General features: G+C 42.2%; 1 protein-coding gene across 1 annotated transcript in view; it reads right to left on the bottom strand.

Annotated features, from left to right (window-relative positions):
* p2ry6 (pyrimidinergic receptor P2Y6) overlaps positions 1 to 24,744 on the bottom strand; it is an 81,507-nt gene extending 56,763 nt beyond the window's left edge. Inside the window, exon 1 of the mRNA XM_008117764.3 lies at positions 24,655 to 24,744. The gene's annotated coding sequence lies outside the window, so the exon portion shown is untranslated. The remainder of the gene's footprint in view (positions 1 to 24,654) is intronic.
* Between the last annotated feature and the right edge of the window lie 2,673 nt (positions 24,745 to 27,417).

Raw genomic sequence — 27,417 nt, 5'->3', positions numbered from 1 at the left:
CAAACTATCTACAGACCCACCAAGAAAATCCAACCAATGCTACGTTCAGCCAAGGACAACAGGGATTGTCTCACCTCTGCAGGAGTCTGCGATTTCCTGCTTCTTGGCAGGGGGTTGGACTGGATGGCCCATGAGGTCTCTTCCAACTCTACTATTCTATGACTCTACCGTAGCCCATGCAGCTGTGGACAAGTCTACAGAGGGACCACCAAAGACAACATCACCCAAACACAAATCAAGGAACATGAAAGACAGTGCAGACTGACTCCACCAGCGAAGTCAGCCATAGCAGAGCACTTGATGAACCAACCTGGACACAGTATATTATTTGAGAAAACAGAAATGCTGGCCCACTCTCACAACCATGATGTCAGACTACACAGAGAAGCCACTGAAATCCACAAGCATGTGGACAATTTCAGCAGAAAGGAGGAAATCATGAAAATGAACACAATCTGGCCCCCAGTATTAAAAAAACCTCTAAAATCAGGACAGTAAATAAAAAACAACACTCTGAAAACAGGGGAACTCCAGACATGAAACAATCAGGGCCAGCTAACACCTCCCAACAAAGGATTCCCCAAAGCAGGAAGCACCCAAGCTTTGAAGCTGCAATGCCATTCAATGCTAATCAAGGTGGACAATTGCAACATTCACACTTGTCTCCAACAGACAAGTGTTCTTTCTCCCACCCTGGACATCATCCCACAGATATATAAACCCCACTTGCCTAGTTTCCAACAGATCTCACGACCTCTGAGAATGTCTGCCATAGATGTGGGCGAAAACTCATGTTACAGAAGCATTCTCTCCTGACGTTTCGCCCATATCTGTGGCAGGCATCCACAGAGGTTGTGAGGTTTGTTGGAATGCATGCCTGCCATAGATGTGGGCAAAACGTCAGGAGAGAATGCTTCTGGAACATGGCCATACAGGCTGGAAAACTCACAGCAATCCACTGACTGTATTTCTTTCATTCAAAGATGTGTGTTTTCCCTCTTAAAAGCATCTCTAAACATGGGGTGCGTCTTATAATTGCAGGTCCTTTTTTATACATATGAATAGAGCTTTTTTCCTATTGGCCATATTTAAGTCGATGTGCTTCTTACAGTCGATGGCTTCTCAGAATTGATGAAGTATGGTAAAAAGAGAGGAGACAAAAAGCAACATCTTGCCTGTCCCAATTGGTTCAGGCAAAAGCAAAGTGCTGTCACCTCCTGCAAATTATGTGATTTTCCAAATGAATTATAATCCACATCCTGACTGCACACTAATGCGGCTTGGCTAGATCACAGTTTGGATCTGTGAAAAGTTATATAATAGGCAATGAAACCATAAGTCTACAAGGAGAATATAAACACACAGAATGGGTAAAGTCCAAACTTGGGAGGTCATGCAAATCCTCTGAGGACTGTTTTATGGCACCTTCAGCCTCTCCCCTGGATTGCCTTGAACTTTTTGTTTTGCCAGAAATTTCAGGCACCCTGCACCAATGTTTAACCTTCAAAACTAAAGAAAAAACTCCATAGCATTGAGCAGCGGCAATAAAAGTGGTATCAAACTGCATTAATTCTACAGTGAATATGCACCCAAGGGCTGAATGCAAATCAAGATAATAACAAGATGATGATGATGATAGATAGATCGACTCATCGATCGATCGATTGATTGATAGATATTGTTGAAGGCTTCAATGGCTGGAATCACTGGGTTATTGTGAGTTTTTTGGGCTGTATGGCCATGTTACAGAAGCATTGTCTCCTGACGTTTTGCCCATATCTGTGGCCGGCATCCTCAGAGGTTGTGAGGTTTGTTGGAATGGATACCTGCCATAGATGTGGGTGAAACATCAGGACAGAATGCTTCTGGAACATGGCCATACAGCCTGAAAAAGTCAAAGCAAACCAGATAGATAGATATAGAGAATGAGTATAACAACTTGATGCTGCTGGGGAAAGTTGGGAATGGTGAAATTCTGATTCATCCAAAAAGGGAACTTTTTCACATCATTTTACACCAGCTAAAATACTTTGTGCAGCCTTTTAAATCAGTTTCTTTATACAGTAGAGTCTCACTTATCCAACATAAATGGGCCGGCAGAACGTTGGATAAGCGAATATGTTGGATAATAAGGAGAGATTAACAAAAAGCCTATTAAACATCAAAACAGGTTATGATTTTACAAATTAAGCACCAAAACATCATGTTATACAACAAATTTGACAGAAAAAGTAGTTCATTACACATTAATGCTATGTAGTAATTATTGTATTTACGAATTTAGCACCAAAATATCACAATGCATTGAAAACATTGATTACAAAAATGTGTTGAATAATCCAGAACGTTGGATAAGTGAGTGTTGGATAAGTGAGACTCTACTGTATCTTGTCTTTCTCCTTACACGGGACTCAAAGGGTCATCTACACTGCAGAATTAACGCAGTTTGAAACCACTGGCATGGCTCAATGGAATTCGAAGAATTGCAATCTTTGTCCAGGAGTGCTGGTGCCTCACCAAACTACAACTTCTAATACATCCAAACATTGAGCCCTTGCAATTAAAGTGATATCAAACTGCATTAATTCTATAGTATAGATGCACCCAAAGTGACCCATTTTTATCCAGACTCACATATGTAAAAATACGAGTTGTGTTTGGAGATCAGTGTCTGGCGTGAGCATAGGATTCCACCACTGCTGTTCTTTTCTTTTCCTCTCTTTTCTCTCTTTGTTCCTCTTTATTTTCTCAGGTGCAAATGCCACCCATCTCAGACCATCGGACCCGTCGGACTGGTTCTCGTTGCTCTGCAACCTTATAAGCGCAAACCCCGAGGGGACGGACTGCTTTAGGGAAAACCAAAGCATTCCCCTCTTACCTTACCGCACCCATGCCTTGGACTTGCGGAGAGAAAAGCAGTAGTAATTTGAGGTTTGTTTGGTGCCGGAACTATGAAATCCTAGTTTGGATAAATTAGGGATTTGATAGACCTACATATCACTCTGTCACTCAGCCTGGCAGGAGGTTGAGCTAGATGTCCTTTGAAGCCCCTTCCATGTTTGATTATCGCATTTAACAGTGTCATAGTCCCTGTGGAGCCCCCAGTGGTGCAGTGGGTTAAAACCTTGTGTCTTGAAGGTTGGGTTGCTGATGTGAAGGCTGCCATGTTCAAATCCAACCTGGATGAGCTCCCTCTATCAGCTCCAGCTCCATGCGGGGACATAAGAGAAGCCTCCCACAACGATGGTAAAAACATCAAAACATCCGGGCAATGTCCCCTGGGCAACGTCCTTGCAGACAGCCAATTCTCTCACACCAAAAGCAACTTGCAGTTTTTCAAGTTGCTCCTGACATGGGAAAAAAATATATAGTCCCTGTAATGAGGCTCCGAACACAGGCCTGTAGCAGGAAAAAGAATGAAAGCTGCCTTGAAGTCTGGTGGAATCTCCTTCTTTGGATATTTTTAAACAGAGGCTGGATGGCCATCTGTCAGGAGTGCTTTATGTACTCTTCCATGACAAAATGGGGTTGGGCTGGATGGCCCTTGGCGTCTCTTCCGACTTTAGTAAAGGCAAAGGTTTCCCCTGACGTTAAGTCCAGTCGTGTCTGACTCTGGGGGTTGGTGCTCATCTCCATTTCTAAGCCGAAGAGCCAGCGTTGTCTGTAGACACCTCCAAGGTCATGTGGCTGGCATGACTGCATGGAACGTTGTTACCTTCCCACCAGAGTGGTACCTATTGATCTGCATGTTTTCGAACTGCTAGGTTGGCAGAAGCTGGAGCTAACAGCGGGCGCTCACTCCGCTCCCTGGGTTTGAACCTGAGACCTTTCGGTCTGCAAGTTCAGCAGCTCAGCACTTTAACACACTGAGCCACCGGAGGCTCCAACTTTGTGATTTTATTATTATTAAATCCCTCTGGATCCTTTGTAGATACCCAAATCCCTGGATGTTCAAATACCATTAATGTACAATGACATAGAAAAGGGTCACATTGTATATATAATGGCAAATAACACTACATAAAATGACTTTCTTCCTGGGTTATAAATGTCATTTTCTAATTGGTTCTATCATAAAAGCATAGAAAAAGGTTTATTGAACTGCAAAAACTTTGTGGTTGTGGGACATCCTGTAGCACATTTTGCTACAGTTTTTCAATGACTATCTCAGAGTCTCAACCAATTCATTGTAGTTTGTGGCAGTCACAAAAATGAAGTTTCTGGAATAGAACAATTACTTTCGAAATACGAGTGTTGAATGAAAAGTAATGCCTCCACCTTCGTAACTCCTCAACAGATGGCAGTCCTGGTCTGCGGCAGGTCCTGGCTTGTTCAGTAGACTCTCCTTTATAGTTCTATTTGGCGGGAAGCCTTAGCATTGAACGGTTGTGTTGTTAAGGTGTGAAGTATGGAACCCTGAGCAGATGGTCGGTCAACGTGACTTAAGCAACGTACAGTCACTGAATTCTTGACAGTAAAAGGTGATTGTGTTGATGTGAGTCCTGTGCGTCGTTGGGCGAGTAAGTTTAAAGGTGTTGAGGTGGGAACATCTGATTGCATGACAAACAAAGAGTTGGACGTCCCATGACAGCAACAACTGAGTTTCACAAACAAAAGGTTGACGGAATGATTCAGGACGATCGCTGTATCACTCAGAGAGAAATTTCAAGCATAATCGGCATTTCACAAGAACGTGTGGGTCACATTATGGCTTTGCTTGGCTATCGAAAGATCTGTGCACGATGGGTCCTGTGAGACGCCGGTTGCGGAAACAGAGTGTCGACTTCTTCCATGACGGCTTCAGAAAACTTGTTCATCCTTGGCAGAAATGTATCCAATTGTCTGGTGATTATGTGGAAAAGTGAATAGTGGTCGTTAAAGAGCACATTCTAAGGATTATTTCTGTGTTTGATTTATTAAAATATTCCCATCCAAACCGAATTAACGAAGGTGGAGGCATTACTTTTCATTCAACCCTCGTAAATACCACACAATTAAACAGGAAACAACACTTTCAAACCAGGAACAGAAAAATGTTCAAATGTTTTGGTGAAGGCTTTCATGGCTGGAGTCATTGGGTTGGTGTGAGTTTCCCGGGCTGTATGGCCATGTTCCAAAAGCATTCCCTTCCGACTAGAGCTAACATCGGAAGCTCACCCCAACTTACAGCTACAAACTGCCAACCCTCCGGTCAGCAGATTTCTTGTAGTTAGTGGTTTAACCCATTGTGCTACCGCGGCCCCTGATGATGGAGATCAGGATTCGAATCCCATTTGGTCATTGAAAACCATGGGTTGAACTTGGGCTAGTTACACTCTCTCAGCCTCAGAGAAAAAGACAATGCCAAACCCTTTGAACAAATCTATAACAGAGTCTCCATAATTCGGAAACACTGACACCAAGGACATCAGCAAGAAAGGAAGGAAGGGGGAAAGTAGAAAAAGAAATCTTGTTCCGGAATTTCTGCTTGTCATCAGCTGTCATAATTAATCAGGGGAAAGGATTTGAACAGCATTTAAATCCCAGCAGATTAATTGTCCTGATTTGATCTTCGGCTGAGTGATTATAGTATAGTGATTATAGTATACCTTTTTTTCTGGAAGCCTCTTGTAGAATCCTGAATCCTGAGAAAGTTACCCCCAAAAAAGTAACTTCCCCAAGCAATAATAGTTAACCAAGGCTTGGTCCATTTCTGGATTCAGATTTGCCAGGGTTTGGCTTTCATGCGCCATTTGTTGCCATGCCTCCCTGCTCCGCCAGAATTAAAGAGCCTCTTTATTACCCATTACTTTCACCCCTTAAAGAATTTTAATTACTAGACGGCCTCCAGCCGCATTTTAATTTCCACATTATTGCTGATAAAGAGGCAGGACTGAGGGTTTGCAGGCTGACTTCTGCTGTATACTGTCTATTTTTCATCTATTTATCAGGAAAGAGGTTCCTTTGGGTGCATCAACACCAGGCCTGGGCAAACTTTGGCCTTCTTTCCAGGTGTTTTGGACTTCAACTCCCATCATTCCTAACAGCCTCAGGTCCTTTCCTTTTCCCCCTCAGCCGCTTAAGCGGCTGAGGGGGAAAAGGAAGGGACCTGAGGCTGTTAGGAATGGTGGGAGTTGAAGTCCAAAACACCTGGAAGGACAAAGCTTGCCCATGTCTGATCTATATTGTCAAATTACTGTAGCTCAATGGCATGGGAACTGCAGTTCTATAAGGTCTGTTCCAACTCTAGGTGCCCTTGCTTGAGCCCTCAAACGATTCATGTTGTTGACTTTCAACCATTTCCAATGACGAAAAATTATAACACATTAATTTTTAACAAACCCAATCCATAACCTGACCTTTCCCAGGCAGGCAAGTGAGATATTTTCAATGCAAATGCAATGAGTGATACCCCCGGAGTCTCCGTCTTGAACACCTTTGGCAAATCACATATGCATACTCAGGAGTTATACACATTTAAAGGTCATTGTAGCTAGAGATATCCTACATGAATCCATTCCAGTTTTAATCCAGGTGTTAAAAGAGCTTTCCTGGGTCCTGAAGCCTATTCCATAGCCTTTAAAGCAGTGGTTCCCAATCTGTGGTCCGTGGATCACCAGTGGTCCCTAAAGAATGAAAATATGGTCCGTGGCCTTACTGTTACTACATCATTGCAACGGGAGTGACTGGTCTTGCGAAACCCTCTTATATGTCAGGGTATTGTGTATTGTGAAATGTTAAAATCAATCTGGGTTATTAGAAATGCCTTATGTGTTAGTTTTTTCGGCAAGGCATTTCAGCAGTTATGGAGTTAATGAGAGTCTGCTATGATTGATGTATCACAGGACCAATGGGGTCAAGTTTGTTTTGACCGGGATTTTCTTTCTTGTTCCTGTGGAATGCAGAGGAGTTTCCTGAGCAGTTGAGCAGTGTGCTGTGTGTGCATGAGTCGCTTCGGCAAGCACTCATGGAGAGACGGACTGATTTGCTCTGTTTGTATATAGAAATGTAAATAAAAGTTTATTGCCGTTGGATTTCCAACCGAACCCTCATCTGCTGGAGTGTGTTTGTCCAGTGCTGTATTTCCACACGGGAGACAGTCTGGAGGAGGTGAAGACCGGGATGGTGAATTTTGGATTTCACTCTGCTACCCATCATCCCTGCTGACATTATAGTGCCGAGGCAACAGGGATGTTGGAAGGGGAGAAGCTGACTACTCACGAAAAGCACAACAACAAGCCTCCTGACTGCTGCTTCTCCTCCTCCTGTAGTTAGAGGTATCCTACATGAATCCATTCCAGTTTTAATCCAAGTGTTAAAAGAGCTCTCCTGGGTCCTGAAGGCTATTTCATAGCCTTTAAAGAAGTGGTTTCCAAACCGTGGTCCCCAAGAACTAAAATATGGTCCGTGGCCTCACTGTTACTACATCGTTGCAACGGGAGTGATTGGTCTTGCAAAACCCTCTTATAGTCCCAAGGCAACAGGAATGTCGGGAGGCGGAGAAGCTGACTACTCACGAAAAGCACAACAACAAGCCTCCTGACTGCTGCTTCTCCTCCTCCTGTAGTTAGAGGTATCCTACATGAATCCATTCCAGTTTTAATCCAAGTGTTAAAAGAGCTCTCTTGGGTCCTGAAGGCTATTCCATAGCCTTTAAAGCAGTGGTTCCCAATCTGTGGTCCCCAAGAAGTAAAATATGGTCCGTGGCCTTGCTGTTACTACATCATTGCAACGGGAGTGACTGGTCTCATGAAACCCTCTTATAGTGCCGAGGCAATGGGGATGTCAGGAGGGGGAGAGGCTGACTACCCACAAAAGGCTCGACAACAAGCCTCCTGACTGCTGCTTCTCCTCCTCCTCTCTCCCTCTGAGCAGAACCGTTCTATGAGGTGCCTAGAAGCGGAGGCACCTTGGTGTGTTCATTTTTAGGCCTGTTCCAAGGGTGATTTAGGGTGCTGATTGAGAAAATTGCATTGCATAGACCACATCAGTTCTAGATTATTAAATAGGCTTTTTCTGTGGGCAAGTAGAAGGTGACTCCTGGATGGCATATGTTCTGTATCCCTTGGTGGTGAAAATTGTTTTTATGACCTTTCTGCTTCTATGGTTTTGTATTGTATAATTGTGCTTAAATCTTAAATGTTATTTGATTGTTATATTGTTATTATTATTTTCTTGTTTTCTTTATATTTTAATACAGTAGAGTCTCACTTATCCAAGCCTCGCTTATCCAAGCTTCTGGATAATCCAAGCCATTTTTGTAGTCAATGTTTTCAATATATCGTGATATTTTGGTGCTAAATTTGTAAATACAGTAATTACAACATAACATTACTATGTATTGAACTACCTTTTCTGTCAAATTTGTTGTATAACATGATGTTTTGGTGCTTAATTTGTAAAATCATAATAGGCTTTTCCTTAATCCCTCCTTATTATCCAAGATATTCGCTTATCCAAGCTTCTGCCAGCCCGTTTAGCTTGGATAAGTGAGAGTCTACTGTATGTCTATATCTTGTTTTCTTTTGGGCTTGGCCCCATGTTAGCCACCCTGAGTCCCTTCGGGGAGATGGTGGAAGGATAAAAATAAAGTATTATTGTTATTATTATTATTAATTATTAATTATTATTATTATTATTATCATCTCCATTTCTAATCTGATGAGCCAGCATTGTCCATAGACACTTCCAAGGTCATGTGGCCGGCATGACTTCATGGAACTGTTGGAGCAGTACCTATTGATCTACTCACATTTGCATGTTTTCAAATTGCTAGCTTGGCAGAAGGTGGAGCTAACAGCAGGTGCTCACTCTGCTCTCTGTATTTGAACCTGTGACCTTTCCTTTTATAGATTAAAATCAGAATGTCCACGGCGGTCAGCTGGTGTCAATGGAGAGGAGAAAGCCTGCCAATAGATAGGAAGGACTGGGGAGAGCAAAGAGTTAAGGAGAGAGTGAATGAGCCCAGAAAAGAGAGACCACTTCCATCCCAAACACCCCACTCTTCTCAGGGTTCTTTTCACATTACAAGTTATACAAAATAAATAAAAATGTAGCAAGAAATGGAGCAAGAAATCTGTGAAAGCTTCCAAAGCGCAATTGCCATATTCTGACATGGGTAAGTTCATATTTCTGTATGAGATTCCAAGACTCTTGATCCTTTTGGTTGCTCTCCTCTGGACACATTGCAGTTGTTGATTCACCCATTTATATCCATTTAAATTATATCCCAGAGAGGATCCAAAGTAGTTTCCTCAGATGTTGGTGAGGCAATGAATCCATTCCTGTTTTAATCCAGGCATTAGAGGAGCTCTCCAAGGTCCTGAATGCTATTCATAACCAAGGCACTCCCATGACCATCTAGTCTAGACATGGGCAAACCTTGGCCCTCCAGGTGTCTTGGACTTCAACTCCCATCATTCCTAACAGCTCAGGCCCTTTCCTTTCCCCCCTCAGTCCAAACCCATCCTTCCATGCGGGAATGCACAAGTACTCACGAAAGGCACAACGACAAGCCTCCTGACTGCTGCTTCTCCTCCTCCTGCCCACCCAGTTTTTACTAAAGGATCACCAAAGATGGAGCATCCATCACTCTGCAAGGAAATCTGATCCATTGCTAAACATCTCTTAACAGTCAAAAGAAGTTATTCCAAAAGCTTAGGTGGAATTTTTCTTCTTGTCCTTTGAATCTGTTTATTGGTATCCTACTCTCTGGAAGAACAGACAACAAGCCAGACCTCTCCTAATACGTCACTTTCAAATCCCTTCAAGGGACTTCTAACATTCAGGTCTGTCTTAAAATACTTTGTCAAAACATTCTTCAAAGAAGAAGGAAATTTGGAACAGATTAAAAGGAGCTGTTTCAAAAGGGAAAACAACTTTCCTGAAGCCTAGGTCCTTCTAATGATAGCTATCTCCATCATCCATCAGAAAAGTTTAGGTCCAAGGGAAAGCAGTTACTGTTATGTTATGAGAAGTTTTTCTGGCACATCGCTCTCACCAGAAAGATGCGCCAGAGAGCATTCACCTTTCCGAGAACAAGCGGCATTGGAGATAAACAGATTTTAATGAAAGATCTCTTTCTCTCTTAGCATTTGGCCCCCAAAGTTTTCTGAACCTCTTGTTGTGACTCCTGACTCTAAAGAAATCAAAGCAATTATTATATACATTGCAAGGCTTTTGGAGCAGAAATAATAATAAAAATAATACTTTATTTTTGTATCCCACCACCATCTCCCTGCAGGGACCCGGGACGGCTAACACAGGGCAAAGGCCTGAAACCAATAAACAAAGTACAACAAGTTAAGACACATTGCAATGGGTAAAAACATAGTAAAATCGACAAAGAAAAGTCTCTCTCTGGGCAATTAGGATTAACAAACACAAAGGATTGAGGATTGTGTCAACAAAACTCACCCGTTTTCTGAAGCTCTGTTAAGTGGTCCCAGGGTTCATCTACACTGTAGAATTAATGCAGTTTGACCCCACTTTAACCGCCATGGCTCAATGCAATGGAAAGCTGGGAGTTGTAGTTTGTTGAGACACCAGCACTCTTTGCCAGAAAACACAAATGACCTTGTAAAGCAACATATTCCAGGGTTGCATGGCATTGCTGCCAAACTGAATGAATTTTACTTTGCAGATGCGCCCTACATTTAACAGTAGAGTCTCGCTTATCCAACCTTCACTTATCCAACATTCTGGATTATCCAATGCAGTCTGCCTCTGGCCCGGGTCCACAGTTGTTTCTCTAGGCAGCAAGGACTGAACTTTTTACGCATTTAATTTCTGACAATGTTGTTAGTGTAAGTCCATTTTATGCAATTCTGTCTTTATTTGTAGTCAATTTGTTAGTAGCCAATGTTTTTGTAGTCAATGTTTTCAATATGTTGCGATGTTTTGGTGCTAAATTTGTAAATACAGTAATTACTATATAATGTATTGAACTGCTTGTTCTGTCGATTTGTTGTAAAACGTGATGTTTTGGTGCTTAATTTGTAAAATCATAACGTAATTTGACGTTTAATAGGCTTTTCCTTAATCCCTCCTTATTATCCAACATTTTCGCTTATCCAATGTTCTGCCGGCCTGTTTATGTTGGATACGTGAGACTCTACTGTATAAGGTAGCCTTCTCTTTGGTGTCTCACCAAACTACAACTCCCATGAGTCCATGGCATTGAGTCATAGCGGTTAAAGTAGTGTTGAACTCCATTCATTCTATGGTGACAGTTATTTCAGGTCACTGGTAGGTTTCTTGGTTGTTTTATATTTTTTTTTATAATGCTCCTGTTTTATTTTGTTTTATGTTATTGTCTATGTACTTGCTATACACTATGTATGTACTTAGTATGTTATATTTTAACAATGTTGTTCGGGTTCGTCCCCATGTAAGCTGCCCAAGTCCCTTTGAGGAGATGGAGGCGGGGTACAAAAATAAAGTTGTTGTTGTTACTGTTATTATTATTGTTGTTGTTGTTGTTGTTGTTGTAGATCAAGCATGGGCAAACTTTGGCCCTCCAGGTGTTTTGGACTTCGACTCCCACAACTCCTGACCTCAGTTTAAGTGGCTAAGGAGGGAAAGGAAAGGACCTGAGGTCAGCAATTGTGGGAGCTGAAGTCCAAAACACCTGGAGAGCCAAAGTTTGTCAATGCCTGGTTTAGATGCACTCCTATTCAACACATTTTCATGATTCGTGATTCATGCTTCATCAAAACTAAACTTAAAGATGGCAGACTGGTTGACTGATGCCAAGTTTAGGATAAACTACAACTCCCAGGATTCTATAGCATTGATCCATGACAGCTAAAGCAGTGCCAAACTGCATTAATCTTACATATAGATGCACCCTCCGTCACTTTTCAAAAATTCTGCTTTAATGCTACCATCTGGCTTACTCTGGTTTCGCAATATAACTCTGTTTTTGACTTTCCTCCCCACCTGCTTCTCATCTTTTCTTATCTGCGACAGTTTTAATCTTGTTCAGAGGCCCTTTGAGTCTCAAAATGGGGGAGAAAGTAGGGACATAAATCAAAGATAGAAGACGGAGCTGCAAAATTCAAAATACGCCTGGAACTGCAGCTAGAACACTCAAAGGCCAGGGCTTTCACAGTTTTAAAAGTTGGCTTTAAGCCCATCTTTCAATCTCTTTTCCTGCCCACCAACATTACATTTCCCGTTCCTGAGTTCGGAGTAGAGTAACTGCTTTGGGAGACGGTGATCGGGCATTCGGACAACGAGGCCAGTCCAGCAGAGTTGATGGTGCAGGAGCATCGCTTCAATGCTGGTGGTCTTTGCTTCTTCCAGCACGCCGACATTTGTCCGCCTGTCTTCCCAAGAGATTTGCAGGATTTTTCAGAGGCAACGCTGATGGAATCGCTCCAGGAGTTGAGTGTGACGTCTGTACACAGTCCACGTTTTTGCAAGTGTATAACAGGGTTGGGAAAACAATGGGTTTATAAACAAGCACCTTGGTATCCCTACGGATGTCCCAATCCTCAAACACTCTCTGCTTCATTTGGAAAAATGCTGCACTCGCAGAGCTCAAGCAGTGTTGAATTTCAGTGTCAATATTGACTTTTGTGAAGAGGCTAGATGGCCATATGTCGGGGGTGCTTTAAATGCGATTTCCTGCTTCTTAGCGGGGGGTTGGACTGGATGGCCCATGAGGTCTCTTCCAACTCTACTATTCTATGATTCTATGGTGGCTGCCAAGGGAGCGGAAATGGTCAACATTTTCTAATGTGACACCATTAAGCTGTATTTCTGGCATTGCAGAGGGATTGGCTGGTGCCTGCTGGAAGAGCATTTTGGTTTTCTCGATGTTCAATGAGAGGACAAGCTTCTCGTATGTTTCTGCAAAAGTTTTTAGAGTGGCTTGTAGGTCTTCTTCTGAATGTGCACAGACTACATTATCATCGGCATATTGGAGCTCTATAACAGATGTTGTTGTGACCTTGGTTTTGGCTTTCAGTCTGCTGAGGTTAAATAGCTTCCCATCTGTCCGATAGATGATTTCCAGATTGTTCTTAGTCGGGATCCTCCCGTACGGCTCCTCCTGGGAGTACATGACAGATTCATTGGAGCACGCAAGGCCCCTCACCACGACAAGGTGACAATCCATCAAGGGAAGAACATGCGGGTCAAGAATAGAGCTTCACAGTCACCTGCATATCCACCGCCAAGACACTACACTTGGAAGGCTATCATACTTGGACAATGAGGGATCACCTAAGTAAGTAAAATACCTAAGCAGACAATGGAGAATATGTAAAAGACCCAGACACAGCTTCACATGGAAAATCAAGTGGTGTCAAGCAGCATTAATTCTACAATGTAGATGAAGCCTAAGTCCGAGGCACAGCTGTGGTTTAGTAGTAGAACATAAGAATCCATTGTGCAAAGTCTCAGGTTCGATTCTTGACAATGTATGGATCTCAGCTAGACAAGAGACCCTGGACTCTAGTGCGAATTCAACCACAAGTCAAACTCATAGCTGAGATTTAAATCCTGTTGAGAAAGTCCCATGTTTTTCACTAACAATGCAACAATTCCAGCAGACATCATACTACTTTAGAATCACAGGATCCTAGAGTTGGAAGGGACCCCAAAGGCTATCTAGTCCAACTCCTGCTATGCCAGAAAGGTAAAATCAAAGCACTCCTGACAAATGGCCATCCAGTCTTTGCTTAAAAGCTTCCTAAGAAGGAGCCTCCACCACACTTTAAAGACATAATTTTGTTTTTTCTTGTCAGGAGCAACTTGAGAAACTGCAGGTCGTTTCTGGTGTGAGAAAATTGGCCGTTAACATCGTATGGATAACTATGATTTGTAGTTTTCTCCCCTGATCTGCGGCAATAGAGATGTCTATATAAACTTGGGATTTATAGTGAGAACTTTAGAACTTATCATTTGGAATGGACTAGTGCTCTGTTCCAGAGAATCCAAAGTGCTCCACCATACTATAAATCCCAGGATCCCACAATACAGAGCCATAGCAGTGAAAGAGGGATCAAACTGATTCAATGAGGCATCTTTCTGAAGCTAGATTTCAGTATCAGAGTATTACAAGGTCTAGTGCAACTTCAACAAGCAGCAACTTGCAAATCATTCCACAGGAATGAGTAACAAAGACAAGGTCCAGAAGCTTTGCATTGACCGAATAAATCAGCTTTGCCTCCAGTTACAAAACCCACCAACCCAGTTGCCTCCCTGGCTCAACGTTTAAACTCGTTTTGCCAAGCCCTGAGGCTGAAAGAGCGAGGAAATCTGATCACAGGACTGGTATAAAACCCACCCGGTTAGATCCCCTTGAACACTCTTCTACCCTGATGCCCTCCCTTGTTAAAGGTTCCTTTGATCCAAAGTGATACCCTATTTGATAACCAATAAAAGGACTCATTGGGGTATTTTTCTCAAAAAGCCACCTATCATGCATGGTATTGGGTGGTTGGAGCCTCCATGAACCCTAGGAGGTTCTGCAAACATTAGCATGTGTCAACATTGGGTAATGTAGCCCCAGAAGCCTGTTTGATCAGACCAAAACCTTTGCCAACCCAGTGCTGTATTTTCAGAAACCTAATGCTTCTCGGAAGCAGAAAGCAAGGCATGAAGGCAACCAACCTTTTCTATGGTTTGTTCCCCAGCAACTGTTTTGCAAAGATATACAGTTGCTGAACTCTGTGTGTGTTATATGTGTGTTTGTGTATATACTGTATTTCTTCGATTCTAAGACACACTTTCCCCCCCGTATAAACATTTATTTATTTATTTACATCACTTTTACCCCGCCTTTCTCCCCGAGGGGACTCAAAGCGGCTTACAATAAATAGGCAAAAATTCAATGCCTAAAAACAATGTAAAAACAACAATTCATATAAAAAAATCTACAAAACAACAATTCATATAAAACAGATACCATTGCAAAATAAAATCACATTATATAAAATTTTAAGTACAGTAGAGTCTCACTTATCCAACATAAATGGGCTGGCAGAATGTTGGATAAGCGAATATGTTGGATAATAAGGAGGCATTAAGGAAAAGCCTATTAAACGTCAAATTAGGTTATGATTTTACAAATGAAGCACCAAAACATCATGTTAGACAACAAATTTGGCAGAAAAAGTAGTTCTATACGCAGTAATGCTATGTAGCAATTACTGTATTTATGAATTTAGCACCAAAATATCACAATATATTGAAAACATAGACTCCAAAAATGTGTTGGATAATCCATAATGTTGGATAAGTGAGTGTTGGATAACTGAGACTCTACTGTATGTCCAAGATTAGAATCCATTCATCCAGAATCCTCAATAAATCCCTATAAACTCTTACAATCATCATCATCATTGGAGCCCCCGGTGCTGCAGTGGGTTAAACCCTTGTGCAGGCAGGACTGATGACTTGAAGGTTGGGTTGCTGACCTGAAGGTTGCTGGTTCGAATCCAACCTAGGGAGAGCATGGGTGAGTTCCCTCTATCAGTTCCAGCTCCATGCGGGGACATGAGAGAAGCCTCTCACAAGGATGGTAAAACTTCAAAACATCTAGGCATCCCTGGATAACGTCCTTGCAGATGGCCATTTTTTCAACACCAGAAGCAACTTGCAGTTTCTCAAGTCGCTCCTGACATATATATATATAAAAAAAATCACCATCTATATTGATATTAAATAGATAGATTAATATTAAGTCAATACAGAGTTTATAGTATGGTATTATATGGTTATAATATTAGTTAGGCCTACTTTTAATAGTAACTCTCAAGCAACCAAGTAACTCTCAACAAGGATCCATGGGGATTGGTAGATGCCGGATAAATGTAGTTTGTGGTTGCTTGGGAGTTACTATTAAAAATAGACCTAACTAATACTATACTCCATTGTATACCATACCATAAATGTTGTATTGACTTGATATTAAGACTGAAATGCAGTAATTAATAACAAGATAAGACAAATAAAGACAAACCTAACTTAACATAACACGGTTTTACGTATGCTATAAATAGCTTTGTAAATGTATTATTTATCCACTTGAATTCCGGTTAAAGTTGTACGTGTACATCTATATGTATATACAAATTCTCTATAGGAACTAATAGACCTGTCCAGCACCAAGTTTAGCCTCTTTAGGACAATTTGACAGTTACTGGAACACACAAGCATTGGATAGTCATCTTTCAGGGGCTTCTGAATATGCATTTCCTATAACAGCAGTGGGTTGACTAGATGACCCCTGGAGGTCCCTTTCTTTCTTGAGTCTCTTTATATGGAATCTGGTCTCCCTCCTTCCTTCCTACTTTTTGCCTTTCTAAGTATTATTGTCTTTTCATGTCTTCTGATGATATGTCCAAAGTATAACAGTCTCAGTTTTAGTTGTTTTGGTTTCCAGGAGTTGAGTGTGATGTCTGTAGACAGTCCACATTTCGCAGACATATAACCGGGTTGGGAGCACAATAGCTTTATAAAAAACCACCTTGGTATTCTTAAGGACGTCCCGATCCTCAAACACTCTCTGCTTCATTTGGGAAAATGCTGCACTCGCAGAGTTCAGGCGGTGTTGTATTTCTGTGTCAATGTTGACTTTTGTGGAGAGGTGGCTGCCAAGGGAGCGGAAATGGTCAACCTTTTCTAATGGAACAATTCCATCAGTGTTGCCTCTGAAAAATCCTGCAAATCTCTTGGGAAGACAGGTGGATAAATGTCAGTGTGCTGAAAGAAGGAAAGACCACTAGCATTGAAGCGATGCTCCTATGGCATCAACTCCACTGGACTGGCCACGTTGTCTGAATGCTCAATCACCGTCTCCCAAAAGAGTTAATATACTCCCAACTCAAGAACAGAAAACGTAATGTTGGTGGACAGGAAAAGAGATTTAAAGATGGTCTTAAAGCTAACCTTAAAAACGGTGACATAGACACAGAGAACTCTTGAGAGCTCTAGCTGGAGGTCAGCTGTGACCAGCAGTGCTGTGGAATTTGAAGAGGCACGCATGGACAGAGAAAGGGAGAAACATGCCAAGAAGAAGGCATGTCAATCAACCCTGACCGGGACCGTCTTCCACCTGGAAATGGATGTCCTCACTGTGGAAGAACATGTGGGTCAAGAATAGGGCTCCACAGTCACCTACGTATCCACCGCCGAGACACTACACTTGGAAGGCCATCATACTCGGACAACGAGAGATCACCTCATTTCAGCTTCTAGGGAGAGTTCCAGCATGATCTGATTTATGAATCTAGTACAGTTTTATAATTCTATAACTCTTCCCTTCCATGTTTAACTTCTGGCTTTATTCCCCCCGCCAGCCATATGGCCTTTGCCACATCTTTTGAGGCAGACAGAAATTACGACATCTTTCGAAGGTTGCAGGAAAGTCAACTTGAAAACACATAAAAACACATTCTGTGACTTCGTTGCACACAGTTTGGAGGTACAAAAAACTTTCTGCTGAGCTGTCTTAAAACAATTTCAACAGGTAAATACTGGCTCTATCCAATGTCTCTTTCCACGCTTGGAATGCTTTTCTAAACAGAAACATGTTACTTCTTAAACTGCACAAAACTCCCACCCATTCCAAAAAGAGAGAGCTTATCTTGTGAAATTACTACTCTCAATATTCCATACCATTGAACCATTGAACCATGGCAGTGCTCAAATTGTGGCAACTCTACAGTGTAGATACAAAGGTTCAATTATCAGCAATCAAGAATACAAAAGGGCATTTGCAGATGATGCAATTTGCATTGTAGAAGATCCAAGGAACAACATACAAAATTGGATCAATAAAATTAAGTGTCTTTGGCTGTTGTTGTTATTAGTATTACAGTGCTTTATTCCCTTAGCAAGACATTACCTTACATTAAAAATTACATATGAAAAACTATGACATATAAACATTGAAACACAACTTATTATAGACTTGTTAAAACAAATATCACCTCCAACCAAAGAATAGCATCAATCCAAAATTTTGTTTCTGTTTCCGATGCAATGGACTCACTTGTCCCAAGAGATTTTCACATTTCCATAAAAAAAACATACTGACTAGTTTATTCTCATCTCAACCCCTGTTATTACAATATCCATTCCTAAAGATATATTCCTAGATAAAATGCTTCATTGGTGTTATTAATATATTATTAATATATTGCATATTTTAAATTTATTATTGGAGCCCCTGATGGCAAAGTGGGTTAAAGCGCTGAGCTGCTGAACTTGCGGACCAAAACGTCCCAGGTTCAAATCCTGGGAGCGGAATGAGCGCCTGCTGTTAGCCCCAGCTTCTGCCAACCTAGCAGTTTGAAAACATGCAAATGTGAGTAGATCAATAGGTATTGCTCCAGTGGGAAGGTGATGCTGCTTCATGCAGTCATGTCAGGGGAAAACCTTTACTGTAATTTATTTATTTATTTATTTATTTATATTATTATGAGAAACACAACAAGATGAGTCCACAGCAGACACTCTGCTGGCTGTTGTATTAGATCACACGCCGGACACTTCCCAAGTGTCTAGGACTGTGTGATGCATCGGCGAATAATGCGTGCAGATCCCAGTAAGGTGGCCTTCTGCAGCTGGCAGGTGGTAATTTAGTCAGCACCGATTGTGTTTAAGTGAAGGACAAGGTCTTTAGGCACTGCACCCACTGTGCCGATCACCACTGGGACCACTTTGACTGGCTTGTGCCAGAGTCTTTGTAATTTGATCTTTAAATCCTCATATCGTGTCAGCTTTTCCAGTTGTTTCTCCTCAATCCTGCTGCCACTTGGGATTGCAACATCGACAATCCTTATTATTATTATTGAGTGTTGTGTCTTTTCTGGGCTGTATGACTATGTTCTAGCAGCATATTTTTGAGGCTAGGTTGCATTTCCCCATTAAGAAGGCAAACCCTTAAAAATCTCCCAGGCTGATTTTCCAATGAAGCTCTGGGAAGAGAGGAGATAGGATACAACAGTCTCTATTTGCAAATAAACAATCTGCGGTTAGCAGTAGAAAAGGAAGTGCCACCCTGAGATGCAGCTCGGTTAAGGCTATTATAAGATTTCCGAATGCATTTCACACCTTCAAACATCCTCTTGCCCATGACCCTTTTTGCTTTCATCCTGTACAACAGTGGTTCCCAACCTTTGGGCCTCCATGTGTTTTGGACTTCAGCTCCCACAGTTCCTAACAGCTGGCAAGCTGCCTAGGATTTCTGGGAGTTGAAGTCCAAAACACCTGGAGGCCCAAAAGTTGAGAATCACAAAATAGTCCAAGTAAGCAATTTCCCCACAATTTCCTGGTTACAATCATTCAATTTATCAAAGACCATTTGGATTTCCTGTGTCTTGTTTGAGGCTCTCTGTTGGTTCAGGCAATCAAAATACATCAACATACTTTCTTGTTTTGAACTTTCTTACATCTAAGACTGTTGCTTCGAAGGTTTATTGCCCTGCCCGCCTGTGTGAGTTCCCTGGCTAGACATTCCCATGCAAATCTTCAAATGATTCCTTTGCATAACTCAGGAAGACGATGGGTTGTTTATTGCTCTGCTTCATGTGTGTTTCTCATGGCAGACTCTTCAACTAATTTCCTCTAACACTAAGAAGACTAACGCTATTTATTTAATCAAACTTATTGTTCATACTATTGCTATTTATTAATCAAATCAGGACCTCCTCCCGTGTCCCCTTCATTATTATCGTGTTTCCCCGAAAATAAGACAGTGTCTTATATTAATTTTTGCTCCCAAAGATGCCCTAGGTCTTATTTTCAGGGGATGTCTTATTTTTCCATGAAGAAGAATTCACATTTATTGTTGAACAAAAAAATGAACATTGATTATATACTGTACAGTAGTTGTTATAACAAACCAGCATAACCAGACAAACTGTGAATCCTATCTAGAATTTCTTGTTACTACCAATATTTCCATATACAACACTCTATGGTACATACATTTACCAATCCTGCATGCTCTGGTGTTCTGTTCGATGGGCATGCTTCCAAACAAAAACTTTACTAGGTCTTACTTTTGGGGGAGGCCTTATATTTAGCAATTCAGCAAAACCTCTACTAGGTCTTATTTTCTGGGGGTGTCTTATTTTAGGGGAAACAGGGTATTATTATTGTCCATGTTTTTCTCGATTGAGGTGCGAAGCAGCTCACATCATTTAAAAAACAGTGCAATTTAAAACCCACAACATACAAATATTTTTTTAAAAAATAACCAAACCACTCCATTACAATCCCTTAAAATGCTTAGAATCTCAAAATTAAAATAGTCAAGTAACCTATTATTTCGGTTTTCTAAAAAGATGACCAAGCTGTGGCAAAGGAGACCTTTTCCAACTGTGTTCTCCAACATGATGTGGAGTACATATCCCATTATATCAAGGATGATGGGAGTTATAGTCCACCACCTTTGAAGCGTTTCTAGGCTGTATTTTGGGAATGACAGCCCTGCAAACCTAAAGAGTCCCAGATTGAGATGTGCCAAATATTTCAGGGCAAACTCTGTGATTGTAAGAAATCTCTGACGGAGAGAACGCCCATCTTTAGTTTAATGATTAAATTAAAATTATAAGGTTACTGTTCCATGGCCTGTATTCAAGACTAAACTAAATATTGACAGAACGAGAGACCGTTCAGAAAAAGACAAAAAAGGACGACCACAGATTTACAAACTTTAGAGCCGAGGAAGAAAATAATGAAATGAATATATCATGGCATTTCCAAGACGGAAGCTACTATTGTCAGAACTGCCAAGCTTTGCAAACATCATATATTCATAGGGAGTGTAATTCAAATATGATGGGACGCTGTTCCTCAATTCGTTAAAGTACAGTATACTTCTCCCCATCTTTTCCTCAGGTGATCAACCCCTCCCTTCATATCCTCTCTCCCTTCCTTTTCCTTCTTTTACTTTCTTCTACCCTTCTCATCTTTCCTTCTCCTCTATTACTCTTTCTTTCTTTCTTTCTTTCTTTCTTTCTTTCTTTCTTTCTTTCTTTCTTTCCTTCCTTCCTTCCTGACATTCTCCCTTTCCCTTATACATATATCACTTTTCTTTCCCAGTGACATCACAAAGGGCCACTTCACCTAGCAACAGCCAACCCAGTGACATCACAGAGGGCCACTTCTCCTAGCACCTGTTGTGACTCAGCCTTTGTGTGACTCTGATGAGGATTCTGGGATGCAGTTTCAGGATGATGGGATTCAGGTTCAGGATGAGTTTCAAGATGACTCTGTTGGGAATTATGGGATTCAGGTGCAGAGTGTTCCTGCTGTGGGAGATGAAGAGTTTTTCCCATGGGAAGAAATGATGTTGTTTCTGATGATGGTTTTCAGGTGCAAGAAGCAGGAAGGGAGAGCGGTTCCCAGCCTCAGTTTGATAACACTAACGAGCCCTGTGGCCTTGAAACCAAAAGCGATGAGGCCAGTTGTCTGGAATTTCGGGGGTTGCGCAGAAGTCTCAGAATACCAAATAAGAGGTCAAAGGGCAAAGAAACGCCTTCATGTTATGCTATTAAAACAGTCTGCTAAGAGGGAAATCTTCGTCAAAGCAATTTCCTCGCTTGAATCAAGAACTAAGTTTGCTTTCCTGTATTATCTTGTAGCCTGGATGTATCCTCGTTTTTGGGACTTTGGCTTCTGAACTTTTATGAACTATCTTTTCCCTATTTCCTAATAAACTACAAAAGACTACTTTTGGTGTACAGTCACCAGTCTTTAGCAAAGTGAAGCTAACCTGAGGTGCGACAGTACCTGCCAAAATAGTGACATAGCAGAGGGCCACTTCACCTAGTGATAGCCAACCCAGTGACATCACAGAGGGCCACTTCACCTAGCGACAGCCAACCCAGTGACATCACAGAATGACACTTCACCTACCAACAGCCATCTCAGTGATATCGCAGAGGGCCACTTCACCTAGCAACACCCAACCCAGCAACATTGCAGAGGGACACCTCACCTAACAACAACCAACCCAGTGACATCACAGAAGGACACTTCACTTAGCAAAAGCTAACCCAGTGACATCACAGAAGGTCACTTCACCTAACAACAGGCTTTGTGGTACAAATGGACAAACACACATACATGACAGATAATCAGATCAATCAATTGAGAGATGGTAATCACACTATAGTGTCTTATGTGCATATAACTGGACAGCTGATATATTTTTGTAGCAGTGCAGCCAACTCTGACCAGCAGCAAAGTATCTCAGGCTGTTTTGAGCATATCTGGAGGTCCCTTGTGCTTTTACAACAAATTCAAACTGAACCCTGATCCTTTTTTGTTATTATAATCAGATGAGGTCAGGCACTAACCAAAATTAAGGTACATTAAATACTATGCACTATAACATTTCCAATTTATACTAAGCCAAGGTGCAAAAGCAAACCCAAGCTAAACACTTGCACAAATACAGAATGCTAGTCATTCAACTCACATTCATAAGGGTTTGCCTATACTACACTGTAGAATCAATGTATGCAGTTTGATATCATTTGAACTGCTATGGCTCAATATTATGGAATGCTAGGATTTGTAGTTTGGTGGGATACCAGCACTCTATCAGATAAGGCTAAGGTAAAATGATGACTTCCGCGTTTCCAGTGCATTGAGCCATGGCATTCAAAGTGGTGTCAAACTGCATTAATAATACAAGGCAGATGCCAACTTTGCTTTGGCCCTCCAGGTGTTTTGGACTTCAACTCCCACCATTCCTAACAGCCTCAGGCCCTTTCCTTTTCCCCCTCAGCCGCTTAAGGGGGAAAGAGGAGTTGAAGTCCAAATGTTCTTCTGTTTTTTTGGATTGCCATTATCATCTTTGGGAGATTCTCCATTGCTTCAGAAGTTCTAACCCTGCAGCGTTTGGGGGAAAGGGATGTTGCATTTTTGAGCCTCCAAGCCAACACTTACGGCAATCCCATGCATTTCATCAGGTTCTCTTCGGCAAGAAATGACTCACAGGTGGTTTTGCCAGTTCTTTCCTCTGAAATGTAGCCCTACAGCACTGTCAATCATAGGTGGTCTCCCATCCAAGCGCTCACCAGGCGTTCTCTCTCTTTCTATGTCACCTGTTGATTTCTGGCGAACCCATGAGTTTCAATGGGCTTTCTTGGAGGAAGGAAGACACAGGCTCCATCTACACTGCCATACAGTCCAGTTTCCGATGACATATTATCTACTCTGAGTTTGATTATATGGCAGCGTAGGCTCATATTCAAAGCAGATTGTCTAGGATCAGATACTGGATTGTTTGGCAGTGTAGATTCAGCTTCAGTAGTGGTTCCACCAGCCCCTTCCTTTGAAATACAGATCCAGTAGCATTGGTGGCCCTCCATCCAAGTGCTCACCAGGGCTGACCTGAAATGAAGTCCTAGCAGCACGTGCCTTCACGTCATCTGTCAATTTATAGTGACCCAATGAATTTCATAGGACAGTGGCTCTTAACCTTCCTAATGCCGCCGCGACCCCTTAATACAGTTCCCCATGTTGTGGTGACCCCCCAACCATAAAATTATTTTTGTTGCTACTTCACAACTGTAATTTTGCTGCTGTTATGAATTGTAATGTAAATATCTGATATGCAGGATGTATTTTCATTCACTGGATCAAATTTGGCACACATTCCCGATATGCCCAAATTTGAATGCTGGTGGGGTTGGGAGGGATTGATTTTGTCATCTGGGAGTTGTAGTTGCTGGGATTTATAGTTCACCTACCCAATATGCCCAAATTTAATCACTGGTGGGGTTGGGGAGGATTGATTTTGTCATTTGGGAGTTGTAGTTGCTGGGATTTATAGTTCGCCTATAATCAAAGAGCATTCTGAGCTCCACCAATGATGGAATTTAACCATACTTGGCACACAAAACTCCCATGACCAACAGAAAATACTGGAAGGGTTTGATCTTGAGTTTGGGAGTTGTAGTTCACCTACATCCAGGGAGCACTGTGGATTCAAACAATGATGGATCTGGACCAAACTTGGCATGAATACTCAATATGCCCAAATGAAAACACTGGTGGAATTTGAGATTTATAGTTCACCTACGAACAAAGATCACTGGCAGTCTTCCATCCAAATACTAACCTGGGCGGAGCCTGCTTAGCTTCCAAAACAGCTACTATCTTATTCTGCTTTAAGGGATTCACATGGATGCCCAGATCAGTCCCATCAGTCTATCCCTGGACCATGCCCCCTTCTTTCCTGGTCTCCCATCCAAATACTCACCAGGGCTGGCCCTGCTTAGCCTCCAGGATCAGACCTGGCGCTTTTATATTGCACGGGTTCAACACCACTTAATCCTAAATGCTCCTGAAGAGTGGCTGAGTGAGTGATAGCTTGGCTTTCGGATAGTTCCATGTCCCTCCCTCACTAACAGCACCTACTATTCCTTGGCGGTGTCCCATCCAAATACTGACCAAGGCTGACCCTGCTTAGCACCCATTAAGAGACTGAAACCGGTGCCTTTGGGGGACCTTTCTGCCCTGGTGGTCAGTGTTGCCTATGTTGAACTCTACTCTTTATCCCTTCAACTCTTGGATCTAGAGAAGCAAGCAAGAGACCTTCTAGCTCCCCTGCTGCCTTCCAGGGCTGGCGGGACCCTCAAGAGCGAAGCCTTCGATACCGAATATTAAAAGGATCCCACTCCGAAGGCGCAAACTTACCTCGTTGTCGCTCCCGATCCACTCAAGCTGCGAAGACTTGCTGCTGTGCGCTCCACTTGCCAGGGAGGGAGGTGGGAAGGGAGGTGTCCATCAAAGGGCTGGACACGCCCCCTGGATTTGGCCCCGCCCACGCTTTGCTGTCCCTTGCTAAATCACAAGCACTCCAGTAAGTATTCTGCATCTAATGAATGCACCTTGGCAACACTTCAACTGCCGTGGCTCCCTGTTATGAGTGCTGTAGCTTTGCCAGAGCGTCAGCCTTCTTTGCCAAAAGGTGCTGGGCCCCCTACAAACTACACATCCCAGGATTCCATAGCAATGAAAGGCAGGCCAAACTGCATTCATTCCACAGTGCATATACACCCTACAAATGCAAGAAGGGTTTGGGTGTAAGATTTGGCCCCTTATGCACCATTCCTTTAACTTTCATGGCTCTGTGCTATGTCATCTTAGAATCTATAATAAATAAATAAATAAATAAATAAATAAATAAATAATATCTTAATAATAATAATAATAATAATAAATAATCTATTGTCTATTGGCCATCCGGGCCCCTGGTGGCACAGTGTGTTAAAGCGCTGAGCTGCTGAGCTTGCGGACCAAAAGGTCCCAGGTTCAAATCCCGGGAGCAGAATGAGCGCCCGCTGTTAGCCCCAGCTCCTTTCCCCTGACGTTAAGTCCAGTCATGTCTGACTCTGGGGGTTGGTGCTCATCTCCATTTCTAAGCCGAAGAGCCGGCGTTGTCCGTAGACACCTCCAAGGTCATGTGGCCACTGGCATGACTGCATGGAACGCCACTACCTTCCCGCCGGAGCGGTACCTATTGATCAACTCACATTGGCATGTTTTCGAACTGCTAGGTTGGCAGAAGCTGGAGCTAACAGCGGGCACTCACTCCGCTACCCGGGTTTGAACCTGGGACCTTTCAGTCTGCAAGTTCAGCAGCTCAGCGCTTTAACACACTGAGCCACCGGAGGCTCCTTATAATTAACAATTATAATACTTCCTAAAGTGGAAAGTGAGCCTAAAAGCCCTAGAAGTCCCAGATCACATTGGATCCTGGAAGCTAAGCAGGGCCAGCCCTGGTTAGGATTTGGATGGGAGATTGCCAATGAATATCAGATGCTAGAGATTTCTAGAGGGAACACCACTCATCCTCCAATGTAATTCTATGGTCAGCTTCCAAGCCACCAGTTTAACTGCCAAAGCTCAATATTATTAAATACCTGGAGTGTTTCTCTTGAAGAAAGATCCAGGAAAACCTTATTCTGCATACACACGGTTCCTTTTTGTCCGATAAACACTGAAGCCCCAACTCCCTCGTAATAGCATCTAAACAAGGTGACGGCTTTTTGCAATCCTTATAAAGTTAAAAGGAGGCATCGATCGGGTACACAGATGGCTTCTGGCTACGTCTGTCTTGGCTAATGGTCTTTCTAGCCTCATCTATCAAGGATGAGCTAATGTGTATTGGCTGCTGTGCAGAAGCCATTTGGATCCAGCCTCCATTCATCAAACGCCCAACTTGGCCCTTAGGTTTGTTGTAAATTGCCATCCCGTGGAGCGCGTTCGAGAGGAAGATTCGCCCAGAATTAAATATCGGAAGCATCCTGGCCCAGTGGATGAGAGAGAGAGGAAACTCCTCAGAAGAACCTTAATAAGTTCATAGACTTCATACAGCATAGAAGCATTTCATAGAATCGTAATGTTAGATCCAAGCACCCCTAACAGGTGGCCATCCATCTGCCATTTTTGCGCATTTGATGTCAAGTTCAATCTTCTCTGTGTGTGCCTTTCTGTCATTTATCAGCTGATGGAAGCCTATAAATTTCAGGGAATGCATAGAGATCGTTTTGCCAGTTGCTTCCTCTGAAATAGAGCCTAATGCACCTTGGATTCGTTGATGGTCCCTTATCCATGTACTAACCAAGGACTTCCAAGATCCAACAGGATCTTTTGGTTATTTATGCCTACAATCTTCTACCGGATGAGAAATCCAAAATATAAGGAGGAGTCATTGTTTTGGAGTAATCTCTGTAATATAAAGTTACTTTTTGGACTACTACTTCCAGAATCCCCAACAAGGAACACATATTTTTGAGATCTGTAAGTCAGCCAATCAAGAAACACCAATTGCTAGATCAAAGTGGATATGGTGCAGACTTATTGTGGAAAGATGCAGTACTTGATCAGGAGACTGAGATAACCAGGAATAACCCGGAATTCTAGTATAATGAAAATGTGTCCAGAGTAAATGGATACATATGGGGAGGTGGAATTGTAATCCTTTGCTGATATTCTTTCTAAGGATGCAACGAACCATTGTAGCCATTGTTGCAATTATTTCCTTATGGCGACTAAGACTTTAAACAGGGGTCCTCAAACGTTTTAAGCAGAGGGCCAGTTCAGGGATCCACAGACTGTTAGGGGGGCATGCTATAATTTGTTGTTATCGTTGTTGTTGTTGATGTTGTTGTGTGCCTTCAAGTCATTTCAGACTCAAGGCGACCCTAAAACTCTCACAGAGTTTTCTTGTTAAGCTTTATTCAAAGGGGATTGGCCTTTGTCTTCATCTGAGGGTGAGAATGTGTGACTTTCCTAAAAGCACCGACTGGGTTTAGAGTCAAAGACTGAGGTTAAAACCCCTATGTCAGAATCAATTCTAGACTGATTCTGTGCAAAATTCTTACATGCTGGTTTGTGTGGAAAGCAACAATTTCTATTCAGGGATATCATCATCATCATCATCATCACATCATC

Source organism: Anolis carolinensis, chromosome 3 (assembly GCF_035594765.1).
Source record: "Anolis carolinensis isolate JA03-04 chromosome 3, rAnoCar3.1.pri, whole genome shotgun sequence".
Classification (NCBI taxonomy): domain Eukaryota; kingdom Metazoa; phylum Chordata; class Lepidosauria; order Squamata; family Dactyloidae; genus Anolis; species Anolis carolinensis.
The sequence above is the reverse complement of the archived record's forward strand: the minus strand, read 5'-3'. Positions and strand labels throughout refer to the sequence as shown.